This window comes from Leptinotarsa decemlineata, unplaced genomic scaffold, assembly GCF_025532065.1.
Source record: "Leptinotarsa decemlineata unplaced genomic scaffold, Ldec_3_MD MMD2_P_RNA_scaffold_7, whole genome shotgun sequence".
NCBI classification, from domain to species: Eukaryota; Metazoa; Arthropoda; class Insecta; order Coleoptera; family Chrysomelidae; genus Leptinotarsa; species Leptinotarsa decemlineata.
This window is the reverse complement of record NW_027412534.1, coordinates 4,808,060-4,827,700: the sequence shown is the minus strand read 5'-3', so window position 1 is coordinate 4,827,700 and position 19,641 is coordinate 4,808,060. Positions and strand designations below refer to the sequence as shown.

At 32.9% G+C, this 19,641-nt stretch overlaps 1 protein-coding gene across 2 annotated transcripts in view; it reads right to left on the bottom strand.

Annotated features, from left to right (window-relative positions):
- The window catches only part of LOC111515123 (uncharacterized), a 108,310-nt gene that overhangs the window by 84,086 nt on the left and 4,583 nt on the right, over positions 1-19,641 (bottom strand). The window contains exon 1 of one of the 2 annotated variants that reach the window (XM_074170245.1): positions 9,144-9,271. The exons of the other annotated variant lie outside the window; for it this stretch is intronic. The gene's annotated coding sequence lies outside the window, so the exon portion shown is untranslated. Of the gene's footprint in view, positions 1-9,143; positions 9,272-19,641 lie in introns of those variants that run through there. 2 annotated transcript variants of the gene reach the window in all.

Below are 19,641 nucleotides of genomic sequence, written 5' to 3'. Positions count from 1 at the left end.
TTTTGCGCTTTTTTTGGAAATATCTCATTTCCAAAAAAAGCGGGTTTTTTGCTATTTGTATTTATTATCAATATTGTAGAATACAAAATTCTCTACAAATTTTGTTTGAAAAACTTCAGGTCAACCGGTGCCTCCGGTTGAAAACGCGCCATATATAGTTGATGAACTATCGATAAATCAATGATTATAAATATTTGTCAATTTTTATTAAGTATAATATTATATTTTATCATTTTTTTCCTAACTTATCCACTTTTTATTCAGTATTAATTTATTTAACAACACTTACCTGCCCATGTAATTACAGAATTGTTAATGAAAATATAGGAATTATATTTGAATAAGGCAATATTAATATTATTATTTATATTTATAACTTCTTACATGATGAAAAAAAAACAAATAAATTGTGAATTAATCTTTTTATTAAAAAATATCATTGAATACATTTATTTTTATTGAAAGTAAAGAAATTGAATAAAGGGTACAAAAACTACAATTTCATCGTCGTCTTCTGGCTGCTGGTAAATTTCAAACTGGTCTTCATTATCGTCTTCAACGACATTTGTCTCAAGTTCTTCCATGATTTTGGAGTCAAAGGTTCCATCTTCATTAATGTCGCTCTGATATGGTGCATTGAGACAAGCTTGCCCATTACATTGGCCACAAACTAAAGAGCATTGCAAGCCCGCTTTCCTGCATCCGCATTGCGAACCACAACCACTCTTGCAGTTGCAGAAAATTGTATTCAGCAAATATTCTGGAGCAGGTGGTAAAATTGTCATGATAGGCTCCAGAAAATCGTTTCGCATTGCCCAACCCCATACCTGGGGTTCCAAATCATGTCCTAACCAAGTTTGAACTTGATAATATACACGGTTGAAATGTTGATGAGCAGCTGCACTTGTTGGTGGAATATTTGAAAGCTGCACAGGTTTATTAAGTTTTGTAGACTTGACGTAATGCATATAACGAAGATGATCGAGACTTTTCACAGATTTCGGAGCATTATAGACTGCCAATAAGGTTTGAGTTCCACTTTCTAATAATCTCTGAGCCGAATAATTTTCTTCCTCAAATGCTGCAGCTAGTTCATCCAAATTTGTTAGTTTCTCAAAAACTTTTAAAAATGATTTTTCCCTTTTTAAAAAGCGCAGAAGTTGTGTCATAGCCACTTAATGCGTGCAGAAATAAAATATGTTTTTTAGAATGAGGATAATTATCAAAACTTTCATTCGAGTATATCTCCGTTTTTACATTACCTTTCCCAACTTTTTTAAAGAAAATTTCTTGTTCGTAAGACAGTGTACGCCCAATTAAAATGACAAGTAAATCAATATCTTGTCCTATTATAACTGCAGTTTTTTTAGACTTTGATTCTTCAATTGCAGTTTCAACAATAATTAATGAACTTATCTTTGTTATTTCGATTTGTTAAGAATTTTTCTTGAGTAACTGGTACAACCATTGTTTCATCGAAACAAACTTCATACGTTTTTGAAAGTGCAACTATATATGGCGCGTTTTCAACCGGAGGCACCGGTTGACCTGAAGTGATGCTGTGACCGCGCGCTCTCCGCCCTCTATCTCGAAAACGGTTCACCGTATAAAAAATTTTTTCAAACAAGATTTGTAGAGAATTTTATATTCTACAATATTGATAATAAATACAAATAGCAAAAAACCCATATACAAGTATTTACAGACTTATAGCTGGGTATCTCGAATTCCGAGATTCTTACCTAATTTAAGCCTAAATGACTGGATTATAATATACGAAATTGTTTAATGCCACCGAAAATCATTGAGTGGGCCATTCTCGAAAAGATTTACTTTTATTATTATTTCTATCAGTTTGCTCTAGTCTTTCAACAAAAATAATCACCGATATTACCCTATTTCAAAGTGCAGGGTCGGTAAACGACCTGATAAGCACAATCGGTCATTTGGTGATAACGTGTATGGGGTTAAGAAATATTACTGGAGTTTTATCCCAATACCAAACCGTTATTTCAACACCTGACACGTGTTTCGATCACCAAGTGAAAATCTACGCAATACGCACTATGTTATCCTTATTTATAGCATAGAGACCCCCTCTAAGTACCTGCGTCCAATCTGTCTTGAATTAATTTCACAATATATTTCATATTATTTCATATTTATTCATCACCAAAGGTTATACAAACTGTGTTGACTTACAAAATGCATAACATTTATCGGACTAGTCAAAGAAAAAAAATATACACAATATATGTTCACATAATGAGAGACATAATCGTATAAATCTAAAGAGAGATCATACAAAACTAAAATAAGAGAGATAGACCTACCTAGACTATATAAAGTTAAAAGTCTAAAAGTCTAAAAACTCATCAATACTATAGAATGAGATATCAGTTAAAAATAGATGTAAATTTTTCTTGAAAATATTAATAGTGTTATTATTGTCAATACTCCAAGTCTAGAATAAGGCTGGTAAAAATTTTCTCTATTTCTAGTCAAATACGAGTGAACATCACGATTTTTTTAAACTCTATTTCATTTTCCTTCACAAACATTATTAACTGAGATATATAAAGACAAGGCAGCGTCATTATTTGAAATTGTTCAAATAGAGGTTTGCAGGTTGAACTTGGATGGGCTTTAAATATAGTCCTCAATACCTTCTTTTGTGCACGGAATGCCTCCTTAAAATGACAGGAAGAACCCCAGAAGATCAGTCCATACTGTAGGGCTGACTGAACTAACCCAAAATAAAATGTTCTTAAAACAGTTTCTCTTAAGTTTCTTATTATATAACAGAAAGTGCTCATTTTCGAACACAATGTTTGTATGTGTGCTTCCCATGTTATTTTCTGATCCAAAGTGAGACCCAGAAATTTTATAGTTTTTTTACTCTGAATGGAACTGGCAGAGACTACCAGGTATAGCTCAGAATTGGGTGCAACATTTTCTGGTGACATTCATCGTGAGACCGTTATTTAAGCAGTAGTTACTTATTTCTTTAGAGGTCACATTACTCTTTTTTACTAGTTGTTCAGTATTTTTATTTGAAATAAGTATATTTGTGTCATCTGCATAGTCAATCATCTGATTTGACAAAGTGCAGGTATCTTTAATATCATTTATAAAAATAATGAAAAATAGCGGTCCCAGAATGGATCCTTGGGGTACACCTAGATGTATTTCTCTCGCGTTTGATCTCACGCCATCTACCACTGTGACCTGTTCTCTGTTCATATTGCCTTATTACAATAAATTTTAAACATTGTGAAATTAAAATTCAAATCATTTAAAAAAAATTATTTGAAACTAGTAGATCAGGCAATTTTGTGAAATTAATTTAAGACACTTAAGACGCAGGTACCTCGAAGAGGTGAAGAGGTATCTATGGTATAAATGAGGATAACATTGTACGTATTTTTAGTTTAATCTTCCTCTTGAAGATGATCACTTGTTGATCGAAACACGAGTCGAGGTGTTGAAATAACGGTTTGGTGTTGGGAAAAACTTTAGTGATATACAAAGTTGAATTAGATTTGAATTATTTTTAGTTTGTGTTGCTATTAAAGCGTGTATTTTTTAGTTTGTTAAAATATTAATATTTAGTTTCCACTTTTTAGTTTGGCTTGCTATTTCAAGCCCATTTGTATCGTTGTTATCATTATTTTATATTATATAAAATATATACTTACGCATGCACAAACAGTGTGGTTGTCTCACATGCTCTCACACAGAAACTGTGTAAGAAAATAGTTTATTCCTGGCGATCCTGATCAGGATAATGTACGAAAGCGTTGAAGGGCCACACAAAAATATTTTTTTCGATTTGTATAATTCTGACTTTCATCTCAGAATTCTGACTTGTAAGTCAGAATTCTGACTTGCATCTCAGAATTCTGACTTGCAAGTCAGAGTTCTGACTTGTATTTCAGAATTCTGACTTGTATCTCAGAATTCTGACTTATAAGTGACTTGTGTGTGCCAGTCTTCATTTACCTACACAGTAGTTTAATGGAGTGAGATCGTCAGAACACAACTACTCCCCTGGCTAATACTACGAAAGGCGTGGGATTGTATCCGATAGGTGTCAGTGCAGGATTCTTCGCAGAAGAAATGCCTGCATATGTTTTTGGCGATACCGCAATTGTATCTCCAGTTATATCGAAAGAAGCGATTCAAACAATGAGAAAAATTTCACAATCTTCATATTTTGATAAATGCAAAAAACTGCCTTATAATACAGAATGTATCATTATTATTCCCTGAGATACAAGTCAGAATTCTGACTTGTATCTCAGAATTCTGACTTTGTAGTCGACTAGCTTTATGCCTGCATCGTTGTCCGAGTTGATCTGTTATTCAACAGATAAAACGTCCTACCATAGTGTTTATTGTAGTATTTTGAATCAGTATTTATTACAGTATGTTGTTCTGGGTAGGATGCCAATCATCACCTTCAAAAAAACATTTAGTTCTGTATTTGAGTTTGAAAGTGTAGGTATAAATTAATATTTTTCATTTATACTGTAAACCATTGAATATCTTATTAACAAATGTGCTTTTCGATTTATTGATTTCTTAGTGATGCCGACCTAGAAAGCGATATTTTTTGAAAATGAACCAATAAAACTACAATGGAAAATCCTCAAAACATTACGAGGGGGACATGCTGAATAGCCAGTTTAATTTTCATTCACAAGGTGATCAATGGAAAAGTTAACTGTATTCAATTTTTATCTAAGCTATCCCCTAATTTGAAAAAAATAATACAACGTTCTTTATGTTTCTCCAACACCAACACCAAATATAAGGATCGATATTACTTTTTTTTAACAAACTCAGTTAACCCTGTAAAAGGTTTTTAATTGAAATAAAGGCTATTATTATTTTTTTTTCACCGTAGTGTGCGCTGGTCAGGCCCTATCCCCTGAAGCCCCGATGCATTCGGGAGGGCGCGCCAGCATTATCAACCAATGACCACTCCCCACACCGTGAAGTAACTGATCGTTGGGTCCGAGAATCATGTGCCCTGAGCAAGCGCAGTGAGCCAAGAATGTCAGCCTTCTGCATCTGTGCGGCTAACATTCCTTCCTTAATGCGGCCAGCCGGTATGATTTTAAGATTCGAGAGTAGAGAGGATATCATTTCACCAAGGACTCCAATAATCACAACAATCATCTTGACGGAGTAATCTGCGGAGTCTGCGGAGTACGAAGAGAAAATCTCGATATTTTATCCGTATTTCCTCCTCCTTTCTGACGATATTCGTTTGAAACTAGTAGATCAGGCAATTTTGTGAAATTAATTTAAGACACTTAAGACGCAGGTACCTAGAAGAGGTGAAGAGGTATCTATGGTATAAATGAGGATAACATTGTTCGTATTTTTAGTTTAATCTTCCTCTTGAAGATGATCACTTGTTGATCGAAACACGAGTCGAGGTGTTGAAATAACGGTTTGGTGTTGGGAAAAACTCTAGTGATATACAAAGTTGAATTAGATTTGAATTATTTTTAGTTTGTGTTGCTATTAAAGCGTGTATTTTTTAGTTTGTTAAAATATTAATATTCAGTTTCCACTTTTTAGTTTGGCTTGCTATTTCAAGCCCATTTGTATCGTTGTTATCATTATTTTATATTATATAAAATATATACTTACGCATGCACAAACAGTGTGGTTGTCTCACATGCTCTCACACAGAAACTGTGTAAGAAAATAGTTTATTCCTGGCGATCCTGATCAGGATAATGTACGAAAGCGTTGAAGGGCCACACAAAAATATTTTTTTCGATTTGTATAATTCTGACTTTCATCTCAGAATTCTGACTTGTAAGTCAGAATTCTGACTTGCATCTCAGAATTCAGACTTGCAAGTCAGAGTTCTGACTTGTATTTCAGAATTCTGACTTGTATCTCAGAATTCTGACTTATAAGTGACTTGTGTGTGCCAGTCTTCATTTACCTACACAGTAGTTTAATGGAGTGAGATCGTCAGAACACAACTACTCCCCTGGCTAATACTACGAAAGGCGTGGGATTGTATCCGATAGGTGTCAGTGCAGGATTCTTCGCAGAAGAAATGCCTGCATATGTTTTTGGCGATACCGCAATTGTATCTCCAGTTATATCGAAAGAAGCGATTCAAACAATGAGAAAAATTTCACAATCTTCATATTTTGATAAATGCAAAAAACTGCCTTATAATACAGAATGTATCATTATTATTCCCTGAGATACAAGTCAGAATTCTGACTTGTATCTCAGAATTCTGACTTTGTAGTCGACTAGCTTTATGCCTGCATCGTTGTCCGAGTTGATCTGTTATTCAACAGATAAAACGTCCTACCATAGTGTTTATTGTAGTATTTTGAATCAGTATTTATTACAGTATGTTGTTCTGGGTAGGATGCCAATCATCACTCTCAAAAAAACATTTAGTTCTGTATTTGAGTTTGAAAGTGTAGGTATAAATTAATATTTTTCATTTATACTGTAAACCATTGAATATCTTATTAACAAATGTGCTTTTCCGATTATTGATTTCTTAGTGATGCCGACCTAGAAAGCGATATTTTTTGAAAATTAACCAATAAAACTATAATGGAAAATCCTCAAAACATTACGAGGGGGACATGCTGAATAGCCAGTTTAATTTTCATTTACAAGGTGATCAATGGAAAAGTTAACTGTATTCAATTTTTATCTAAGCTATCTCCTAATTTGAAAAAAATAATACAACGTTCTTTATGTTTCTCCAACACCTCAGTCAAATCTAAGTCATAATAGTCCTATTTATCGACTTTGTCGGATTGCCAGTGAATATCTTGTTACAGCAGATTTATTTTTTGACGCAATCTCGATATTCAAAAAAGATATAAATGATACTTTAAACAGTGCGAGTCTCTAACATGGAACAAATTCACTAAATCAAAGGTGTTGTTTCTTTCGGAAATATGCTCGGACACGTCGATTAGTATTTTAAAGTGCCCTTATTTTAATGCAACAAAAATTATACAGTGTGTCTCAAATATGAGATATAACGTCATCGATATTTTTTTTAATGACAACCCTTTTTTTAATTTAATTTTGCACATGCCTGCCAAATTTCATTTTTTACTCCTTGTCCTTTGAAAGATATTCAACAAACATTATCTAATTCAAAAAATGAATTCAAAATCAATAGTCCATTTACAATGTCCATTTACTAACTGACAATACCCTAAACGTAACTGAAACTCGTTTTGAACATTTCTGATTACTTCGCCGGAAATTAGCCTACACTCCTGTCTTATTCCTTCTTTTAAATCCTCAATATTTGCCGGTTTGGTTTTAAAAACTTTGCTCTTCAAGTAACCCCATAAGAAAAAGTCCAAAGGTGTTGAATCCGGAGACCTATGTGGCCATTCATAAGGTCCTCTTCTGCCAATCTATCTGCCTGGATATACATCATTCAGGTACTCACGGACAGGTCTTGCAAAATGAGGAGGCGCGCCGTCCTGTTGAAACCAGATGTTTCTATTTGGCACGTCAGCTTCTATAGGACAAGGGAACAAAATAGCCCAATTCGGAACTAGGTCCTTCTGCAAGAATTCTAAATATCTTGCTCCAGTGAGATTTTCTTGGAAGAAAATCGGTCCTATAACTCGATCACCAACGATCCCCGCCCAAACATTGACTTTTTCTGGATGTTGAGTGTGGCCTTCGCTCATCCAGTGTGGATTTCTGTCTGCCCAATAACGACAATTTTGACGATTTACCACACCATTCAACAAAAACGTTGATTCATCAGAAAATATAAGTTTTCTTTATGTACAACATTCCTGTCTAGTAGATCCATCATTTTTTCGCAAAACTGAAGCCTTCTATCTGGATCAGTAAGTTCCTGGAGGATTGTTATTTTATATGGATGACATTTTGCAGCTACAAGAACTCTTGCCACTGAAGACTGGCTAATTTCGAGTTCCCGAGCTATCTGCCTAGTGGGGACATGGGGATTTTCTTCGACAGAGAGAAGAACATTTATTTTGATCTCTTCACTGAGCGCACTCCGACGATGTTCATTTTTTTTTCTTAAATGCCTATTTTCCCAGAATTCTGAGATACAAGTCAGAATTCTGAGATACAAGTCAGAATTCTGAGATACAAGTCAGAATTCTGAGATACAAGTCAGAATTCTGACTTGCAAGTCAGAATTCTGAGATTCAAGTCAGAATTCCGTCTTGCAACTCAGAATTCTGAGATGAAAGTCAGAATTATACAAATCGAAAAAAATATTTTTGTGTGGCCCTTCAACGCTTTCGTAATAATGAAATAAACTTATGCAATTATTGTATTGTCGCCAATTCTTGATAAGTGTAAAGAGTTTAAAATAGATCTGTCCGTTTGAAGTTAGTTGAAATCGAGTCCAAAGGAGTCGGTTATAAACTAAAAACAAACACAAGTGAAGCTAATATAAGTGTGTTAATAATATAGGCGTGTCAAAAATATGAGAAACATGGAAAAGCTGTTGATGTTAGTTTTATAATATTTTCAGAGTGTGTTCATATATTGTGTATTCGTTTCAAAACAAAATTAAAAGCATGTAACATGGTTATTCAAATTCCTTCTTGAGAGTTGCAAAAAAAGAAAATTCGCATGAGCAAAAAAGTGAAATGATCGGAACTAACACTATTTAATAGGTATATATTTCACTGTCATTGACAATACGATACAGATGTAAGTAAATAAGTAAAAACTGATAGATATTTCTATATGTAACATATAGGGGGTAATATTTTCACTAGTTACAAAAACATCAATTAATAGTTTGTCTATTGAAGAGAGTTAGTTTTCTGAAGGTCGACTCATGATAAGTATGCAACTAAGCCAAATTATGCTATTTTTTTATAATTTTGCTGTTGAATATTCAGGAGTGATTAATTAGTGAGACACACCGCTTAAAACTTCTGAAAAATATTGTAAATTTTCCAATAGCAGTGCAATAATGTTGAAGATAAAATTAAATATCACAATGAAAATGTCCTAAATAATTGTTATACAGAAATCCAAAATTCGATAATCTATGAATTTCATTGATTGAAAATTTAGATATAGTACAATGAAAATTAATGAATAAATGTAATAACTAAAAGACTCACTTCAAAAAAATCACATACTAGTCATAGTAACTATTTTCACATTTACATTTTATGAAACGGAAGAGGGAACCAGTGAAACACGTTAGATGAACATATCCGTTTATGCCGACCGTATTCAAACGTTCATCGCGCGCAACTGAAGAGTACAGACGTGAAGACTGAGGTTGAGGTAAATCCAATCAGTGGATTGCTATATAGTTATACCTGGATGAGAGTATTCTCATTCATCAATCGTTCAATTATTTTTCAATATGTCAAGGAATGGGTTTTATCTCAATTGCGTACATATGGATTGCGTACACCTGTGTATAAAAGTATATGTAATGTAATTTGTAAAAAAGACAGACGTATACCTGGGCAATTTCTAAGAGTGTTATTTGACTCCACATAAACTATTTTCTCCCACATTTTCTGCAGATTAGGGACTGTACATTTTTGAAAATTCCTCTAGAGATTTTTCTTGGTGAGGGATGGTTATTTTCATGTACGTAATCCACAAAATAGCGAAAATAACAAACTCCGCAAAAATCATATCGAAAATGGATTCCAATCGAGTTGGCTAAAATTTTGATATGCTGTAGTTTATGACCCCCGGATCAAAATTCTTCGAAGGTCCGAGAACAAAAATCTATCAGTCATAATTTTGAAATAACGAGATTGAAGTAGATATTTCGAGATTAAAGTCGAAATTTTGAGTTTCAAAGTCGTAATTATACCCTCGAGTATTTCTGAGCGCAACGGATAATGGCAATAGTGTCAGTTGTTCAATGCATCTCACTATTTTGTCGGGTACCGCATATCGAATCCTGCGTTACATATATATCGATGATCAGGTTCTCTTCACCTCCAGCGACTCCTCTCTTCAATCCTTATAGTAAATATCCTGATAGAGGTATTCCATATGAATCTCTTACCATAACATTCAATATTGAAAGTCTTGAATTACGCAGAAAACTTGCTGGAATACTTTTTCTGTATAAATTACTGCACAACAATGTGGATGCTATGGAGGTGTTATCTTTTATGAATTTCTGTGTTCCTCATTTTAGAACTAGAAGTACAAACACTTTTTACAGCCGACTGGCCAGAACCAATTTGTATCTAAAGTCAACCTATCTTTAGCATTTGCAATAATTTCAATTTAATTTCAAATTTGCGTGATATCAATTTTGATTCCTTAGAATATATTGGTGACCCAGCATAACAGTATTTCATGAAGAATTTTTAATTTTCTGGTACAGTTTTCTTTATTTAATTATTATATAATATTCATTCATTTTCTCAAATTGTAACTTTGTAAATATAAGGATCGATATTACTTTTTTTTAACAAACTTAGTTAACCCTGTAAATGGTTTTTAACTGAAATAAAGGCTATTATTATTTTTTTTCACCGTAGTGTGCGCTGGTCAGGCCCTATCCCCCGAAGCATTCGGGAGGGCTCAAATTGTAGCATCCCTGATGATGGAAACAATTTATTAAATTTCCGAAAGCTTGGACAAACTTTAAAGAGTACTCTTTCATTTGCTGCTTAGCCCCATTATTTGTTGGTTCCATATATATATATATATATATATATATATATATATATATATATATATATATATATGTATTTGGCATGAATAATCTGCACCCCAGACATTTGAATACAACTAGTTGCTTCTTACACTAATATTTATATACTACAGGTAACCATAATTGAAACTACCTCCAACAAATTACCTAAACCTCTACCTGTGGTACCTCTTCAATTATGACCACCTGAAGCATATAACCTCACTTCTACATCAATAATACTAATTCTTTCTTTCTTTCCAAGTTCAATAATGGTGATCTATTCAAATCTAGTTGGTCATTCATTAGAATGTTTGGATTTTTAAGTTTGTTAATTTCCATTGCTTCCAAATGATTCAGTTTCAAACCTTTATTTTCTATGTGTAAAATTTCGAACTCTTCGTTAAAGATTTGATTTTCTTCTAAAAGATGATTTGAATATGTTGAACTTGTTTTCTTATTTACATAGCTCATATGATGTTGCTGGATTGGGTTCCCAAATGTTCTGCCAGTCTGACCAATATAATGTACCCTAGGACACGTCTCGAATCGCTTTTCCGTGTCATCCCACGCACTGTGAAGGGTCAGTCTTTACCAAGGCCTTCAAATCCTTATCGTGGATTACTGTAGATCGACCACTTTACCTCTCTAGAACGAAATTTGGCAAACCAACGTTGAACAGTGCGTTTTGTGTTAACACCACCAATGCCAAATGCCTGGTTAATTTTTCGGGATATTTTGGCAGTGCAGCACTTTGGTTCAAATCGAATTTGCAAAGAAAAATTGACCGAAAATCGTTTAACAACATCATATAGTAATGAGCTAAAAAGAAACAAAAAATTGTTTTCGATTAGTATATACTACTCACAAATAAAAAGTAGATCCTTTTGATCTACTTTTTATTTGTGATATGAAGGTTAACAATTCATTTTCGGTGATCAATGTCAATTCAAGAAATGATGTGATAGAATCATTCACATTATTACTGTAAAATTGTTCCAGATTTGGGTCAACCTTACTACACCGTTGTTGCGAAGCAATAAAAAAATCATTCATGTTGTTAGGATCACATAAATGGGAGGGAAGATTCAATATAGGTTTTTTATTGTGAATATCAAGTTTTTTTAGTTTCAACCATAGAATTATTATGGTTATTATTGAGGCAATGTATTCTAGATAAGCCTTCTTTTCTCGCTCAATAGAAGATTTAGTGGAAGTTTCTAAGAGTTTTGTAATAATTCCAATCTTCAGCTTTACCGGTTTTTTTGAATTTGTTTCTGGCTTTATCTCTTATTTTCATCATAAACTTCACATTGTCTGTAATCCATGGTGTATAAGGTTTGGTAAAAATTTTTGTGACATATGGTGCATGATTATTGAACAACGTGTGGATTTGAAAACAAAAAAAACTGATTTTTTCATCAATGTTTTCTGAAAGATACAAGGGATTCCAGCAGATTGATTCTAACTCATTTGTAAAATGAACATAGTTGAAATTTTTAAAATTTCGGAAAGCTCGCGTAACAGGGTTGTGTTTTACAATGATTTCAGGAGCATAACAATAAACTAGAAAATGATCTGAAACATGATGTAAGTCCATTGTGCTACAATCAGACCATTTGAAATTAACGTGAACGATAATGTAGTCCAACAGAGAACATGATGATTGTGTTACTCTTGTTGGCGAATTTATAATTTTTTTCAATTCGTAAGTATCTAAGATGTCTGTGAGATGGATATAATTCCTATCTGTAATATCCAACCCGTTAAAATTAAAGTCTCCCATGCAAATTATATTGTCAGAATGCGGCGCGACTATGGTTAGGCTCTCTTCAAGGTCATTTATGAAGTCAGAAATATTCGTGTTTGGAGGCCTATATATAACACCAATAATATAAAAAGATGAGTTGTATTTAATTTCGACCCACAATTGTTCAATATATGTATTTCGCTAATTAAGATTTTGAAATGAAATGATTTCTTAAGGAAAAGTCCCACCCCTCCACCTCTAGTACCTCTAGCTACATGAATAAATTTGTGAGAAGGTATTTGGAACATAGACACATCACAATTAGGTCTTAGCCATGTTTCAGATACTGCTAGAATATCAAAATCATTATTATTTACCGTATTCCGGAGCACATCGAATCCAGTGTATATTGAACGTAAATTAATGTGGCCAAATTTCATTTTAATTAAAAAATATCACCTAATTGAAACAAAAAATCGATGAATGCAAACACGGAAGTAGAATATAATATATATCTACTCACACTATTTCCATGAAATGATTGAATTCTAATATTTTGGACGTTGGGATAACGACCGAGTGGTTATTTTCCGGGGGTGATCCGAATTCCCAGGAGAAGACTGGATTTTTCTCTTTTTATTTTCTTCGTTGACTAACTCGGAATCCGAATTTGAGAGACAAAATGTAAGAATTTTTCCGTATTCAACGAAAGTCATTTTTTGTGGAGGAAAAAATCAGTTTTTTTATCGACCTTTTTTGGGTAATTTTTACCTTCCACAATCTGAAAAAATATAAAAATTATAATGGAGAATTTTATACAAGTGTAGAAGGGCTAACTTTTTAGTTTACCCCGATAAGTTACTGCGTAAAAATCAAAGTATTTTTCACAAGGAAAAATCTTCTATTCATCAGTAACTTGTCGTATTTAACAGTTTTGCCTATCAAAAAAAATTATTAAGAAATAATACTTATCTTTTACGTTTCGGAGGCCAAAATCTGTCTCCGTCTTCAGAAATGGATAAAAAATTCGACAGATGTCGAAGAAGTTAAGAAATAAGCTATCAAAAAAGGAATAACTGCGGATATATTCGAATTTTTTATCCATTTCTGAAGACGGAGGCAGATTCGTAGTGAGTACTCTTCTTCTCAAATCGACTTTAGATGTTGTATCATAGACTTTCACTTGTCTTTAGTATTTTAATAGAAATTTATTAGCATTATAATCCTCAGAAATAAGATCCAAAGCAATGTGTATGTTACGAGTTGTCAAATTCTCTCTATATAATTTTGATTTGGCTAGAATATCCAACTTCATTTGATAATTCAAAGTTTCAATAGCTACCGGCCGAATTTCATTTTCAGATTTCTTACCAACTCGATAGATATCTCAAAAATCAGACAGTGAAAAATTGATGTTCAATGTTTTCGTGCATAGGTCTATTATATCTGCATGAAGAAGTATTATCGGATTCAGAGATCCCATAAACTATGAGATTATATTTTTTTTGCCGACGCTCAATTTTCTCTCGTAAACGTGTGTTTTCGACTACAAGTTCGGAGTTCTTACGAATTAAATTTTCAATTTCATCAGAGAAATGATCTTGTAGGGCCCTAATTTCCTGCTTTATTTCTGCATTTTCTTTCTGAATCAACTTGTATAAATCATCATTAGTGGTGGTCATCACGAACAATTTGGATTCACCAAAAAACACGAATCAACTGATAAGTTCTTTGGTCCCAGCAAAAATGGGCAAATATTCATATTGCGGTTTTCTTATCAATCGTATCACTTTCAAGCAAAATTGGATTTTGGGTAGGTACTCACAGTTTACTGTCTATAAAATAAATCCGTTCCAAAATGCACTTTACACCGACTATTTTAATGAATATCTATTGTAGCTATCATAATGTCACTGCCACCTAATATTACTCAGCAAAAATATTTTATTTTGTACTGCAATCTAATGAATTAACTATGTTTATTAAGGAGACGACTATCACCGTACACCGCTTCTGACCACTCGTCATCAAATATGGGATAAACTGGTCTGTCAAAAATTAAGTCCAGATTGAAATTCGGAAAACAATGGGAATCTGAAAAACTGATAAAAAATGTTTTCAATGAACAGACGACATTTTCAGAAAAATAACCCCAAAACAAATCATTCTCATTTATTATGTCATTCAGGCAATAATTATTCCATTTCATATATTTCATTTCGGGCAAAGCCATTCACAGGTGAGCGTATAGTTTTTTGTACAATGAATTAAATAATTATTATTATCATCTTAGTCGTATTCAATTGAAAGAATTTCCATTGAAGAAGAAATGTTGTCTGAATTATCAGTCAATAGGTCTACAATATAAAATATTTAAAATTCACAGGATTAAAATTAACTTTCCAGATATGATTATTTGAGATATTACGCAGTAACTTTTCGGGGTGAATTTTTCAGTTCGTCCATTTATTCTGTATCGATTCAGCTTTCTTTTTTTCAAATTGTGGAGGTTTATAAGCCTAAAAAAACAGTATCCAAACAAATTGTTCGACAAGATTTCGCAATCTTTCGGAATTCGTTTAGACAGCTAAAATTTGTTCAAAAATTCAGTTGGTTATAGGCAAATTCATGTTTATTCAAAAAAGTTGGAAAAAGAAATGCCTCATATATTTTTTAAAAACCATGTTGTCCTTAATTATTTAATTGAATAGAACTGGCCGATTCTTGATGAAAATCCATATTAAATTCATTAATACAGTTTATTTTACAAAAACTGCGACGCGTGTCGCGGTAAAATCACACCACTTTTATTTGTATCTGCAGTTTCGTCTTATAGGTATATTTTCAAATTAATACAAAAAACTATATTAGTATGAATTATTGTATTGTATTCGTTTGAAAATATCATAATAGGACGAAACTCTAATAACTTCAATTACAAATTAAAGTGGTAAAACATAGAAAGTTTCATTCCTCATTTTTCATGATGATTTTCTACCACGAGTAACGTGGTAGGAAATCCAATACATTGATTCAAACTGATACAGTTTTTTTCATTAGTTTGAAAAAAGCCTTATAGGGCAAAACTGCAGGAATGTTAGTTACAAATATGTTCCCCAGGGTTCGAATTTAGGCCCTTTTTTTTCTTGTTATTTGCTAATGATCTAATTACGTTCATCAGTAAAACGAACTCGGTATTCGTTACAACTTATGCTGACGATACAAATATTTTGATTGTTGAAGACAACATGGAGGCACTCCATAAAACTGCTGAGGATATATATGATAAAATTATATTGTGGGCTGAAAAGAACAATTTGAAACTCAACAAATCTGAAACTAACACTATATTGTTCAGCAGACGTGTTCAAAGGGATTCGAATGTGATACTATATGAAAATAGTGAAAAATCAATTAGTCCTGTAGAAACTGTAAATATGCTAGGAATTGTTTTAGATAAAAAATCAATATGGAATCAACATATTGATACGTTAAGTGATTAACTGAAGAAAAGCTGCTATTCATGTCAAATCATTGCAGCTCTAGTATACTCTTAACATTGTACCATGCTAACTTCCATTCACACCTTCGATATAGCATTCTCAACTAGAGTGTGAGTGCTTCTGTTAAAAGGATATATCTCCTCCAGAAATATGCAGTTAGAATAAAAGCTGAGCTAGGGTAGCGTAATTCATGTAGAGATGCTTTTAAACAGCTAAAAATTCACCTACATACTAGAGGCTAGTGCATACGTTTTCAAAAATAAATCTAATTTTCAGTCCTCTCTTCCAAATCATAACCACGATATTCGTTTGCAAGATCTAATCGTACTAAACGCTCATAGAACTTCTTTGTATGAAAAAAGCGTAGAGTACAGTGGGTGTAAATTACAGTCTGTAACAACGAAAACTCAACAGAGCCGTTTTTGAATATAAAAAGAAAGATTTTTAAAAAAAGCTCGGACACATCTATTTCTAATTAAAGGGGGACACCTTTCAGACTGATCAGATTTTTTGTAGTACGCACCCCCTCGAGGTAATTTGAAGATTTAAACGTATTTTTATTGAGTTCAACTCTTTTTAAAATAAATCAAATTGTTTCTAGGGTACAATTTACGTTCAGAACTTTCATAAAAAAATTAATTTTTGCTTTTTATGACAACCTGCTAATACGTGTCCATTTGATTTCGTAAAAAAAGTAAGAATTATTTGTTTATTACGATGATATTTTTTCGGGAGATGGGGTTGGTTACCACCCTTACATTTTAGGTAAATTGAGTGGCACCTCCTTATGAAGGTTGCCTTTTGACGTGGATATTTTATGCTTCTGATGAAAAAGTGAATCATACTAAAAACTTACCTACACAACGAATACAACCTGCTGATTTCCTTGAATGCTGATGACACAGAAAAGTTCAAAAAACTGTTTTAGGGTTAATAAATCCCAATAATTGTTTTTAAAGCACACACAAAAAAAGTAACACCTAATAAGGGTAACTCACATAGGAAATATAGAGTAAATGTTCAAAATGTGCGCCGTTTTGCTCCATGCAACAATAAAGATTTTGTTCGAATTTTGCTCTTACATTATTCAACATCTCAGGAGTTATAGCTCGGCATTCATCAATAATTCTACGACGTAATTCATCCAAATTGGCTGGCTGTGTAGCATAAACTTTAGACTTTAAATATCCCCACAAAAAGTAGTCCAGTGGTGTTAAATCTGGTGATCGTGCTGGCCATTCAATTGGACCTCTTCTGCGAATCTATTGTCCTTCAAAATGATTATTCTGCTGGGCATAAGGGGGTGGTGCACCGTCTTGTAGAAAATGAATTAATTCATCTTGACATCTTGGATCCTGTTCAATTATTTCAACTATACGAGGTTGTATTGCCTCTTCAAGAAGTTGTGAATAAGAATCACGGGTTAAATTTCCATCAATGAAAAATGGATCTATAATATGATTGCCTAATATTCCGGCCCAGACATTCAACTTTTGGGGATGTTGGGTATGTATTTCTGCGTATTGTCTTGAGTTTTCATCCGACCAATAACGATTCACGCAACCATTTAAATAAAATGAGCTTTCTTCCGAAAAACAGATGTTATAAAGCAGCTCGGGATTTTGCATTAATCTCTCACTCATGCCCTCACAAAACTCCTGTCTTCGGTCAAAATCATCCTCATCATGAACAAGTTTAATTTTGTAAGGATGGAATTTCTGGTTTTTAAGGATTCTCCATGCGTTCATATGGCTTATTTCGGACATTGCTGATAAACCTCTGGTACTTAACCTGGGATTGGCGATGACTTGACCAATCACTCAAATCGCATTATCGTCATTCACTACCCTTCTCTGAACATTTCTTTTCTTATTTAGAACCGAACCTGTCTCCCTGAATTTTGTGACCAAATCCAGAACGTGATTTCTGCTTAAATGTTTACTAGGGTTTTGCTCGTTAAGTAAAATTGATGTTCTATTAGCGTTTTGGTCGTTGCCAAAAAATAAAGCAATAACTCAAACAAATAACAATACACGACCCGTTTAAACAAAACAATCGAACGATGTACTAAGGAAAAGTGGAAGAAGAGGAGTGGGTATTGATTTTAAAAAAGGGATTTTATTTAACAAAAAACTGATGAGAAGAACTGCTCGAAATTTTTTTTATTTAGGCATACAAGTTACCGAGTGGTCTGTCTAATGAATTATTAACATGGCAATTTCAACTTCAAATTATCTCGAAAACTAATCGTTACAAAAATTTTCTTTTAACAGAGTTGTAAAAGTATTCGGAAGACCTTTAAAACAAGGTGCCACTCGACCTACTTTCCATATCTAAATAAGGGTCGTCGGACGTACCCCTCCGAGGGGGTGCGTATTACAAAAAATCTGATTAGTCTGAAAGGTGTCTCCCTTTAATTAGAAATCGACGTGTCCGAGCTTTTTTTAAAAATCTTACTTTTTATATTCAAAAACGGCTCTGTTAAGTTTTCGTTGTTACACACTGTATACAATATGCTTCCAATAGCTCTTAAGAATTCTCCAAATATTAATGTGTTCAGAAGTCAGCTGGAAAAAATGCTACATCAAAAGACTTGTTACACCATTCAAGAATTCACCAATCAAATAACCTGAAATCTTGAGCTTCAGCACATTTGGTTGAAGCGTTTACTTTCAATACTTGAGAAATATTCGAGAAATTGTGTGTTGATTATATTTTATTGACTTTTTTATAGTCTATAACTAGTTACATTCATATGTTACTCTTATTACTTATGAATGTTTATCACTGTTTGTGTTATTGTGTTGTTTATATTATTTTGACTGACTTATAATATGGTTACATATTATTTGGACTGACTTTTATAAAATGGGTATATGTAGTTATTTACGTTTATATGTTTTTACATTTACTTTTATAATTGACCTTTTTTCTGTTCAGTGTACATTGATTTCTGTCAACTGTACTTTTCATCCAAAGAAATGAATATTATCATTATTATTATTATTAATATTCTTGAATATTTGAATTTTTTTTCACTGATATTATGATTTCATGGAAACTATGGATTTAAATTCATCTATAGAAAATGCCGTTTCCAAAATCAACAATTCAATAACTCTGTAGAATTTATTGTAAATAATATTCAATGTGAGATCAAAAGTTTTATTTTAAAGAAAATTTAGTATCACTGATTATTAACATTCTACTTCCCAACTCTGCAGCTCAAAAACTGTTGATTGGAGTGTTTACTCAGAGAAATTTTTTGTAGCAAATTTAATTTTCTATAAAAGTTTCATACACATCTTTTCGCGTGTTAAATACAATTTATTGTGAAAATTGTATACCTAATTATTATCATGGATAGGTTTTATTTCCTGTTCTAGAACGAAAATGTGAGTCCATCAAAAATATTTTCAAATCTCGACACCGGAGTATTTTATTGAGTGTCAGATGTATAAGATCTCCCAACAATATAATTAAATTGGTTATTAGGAATCGCATCGAAGGTAGTAATTAGATGACGCAAGTCAAAATTGGAAATACACATGTATCTCACATAAACATCTGTTTGGGAATCAAAGAAAGAATTTCAAATCCGAGATGGTTATCGCGGGACGGTATTTGCTTGGCACAACCCACATCATGATCGTATTCTGCAGATAACATCAAATTACCAAGCAATTTAATTT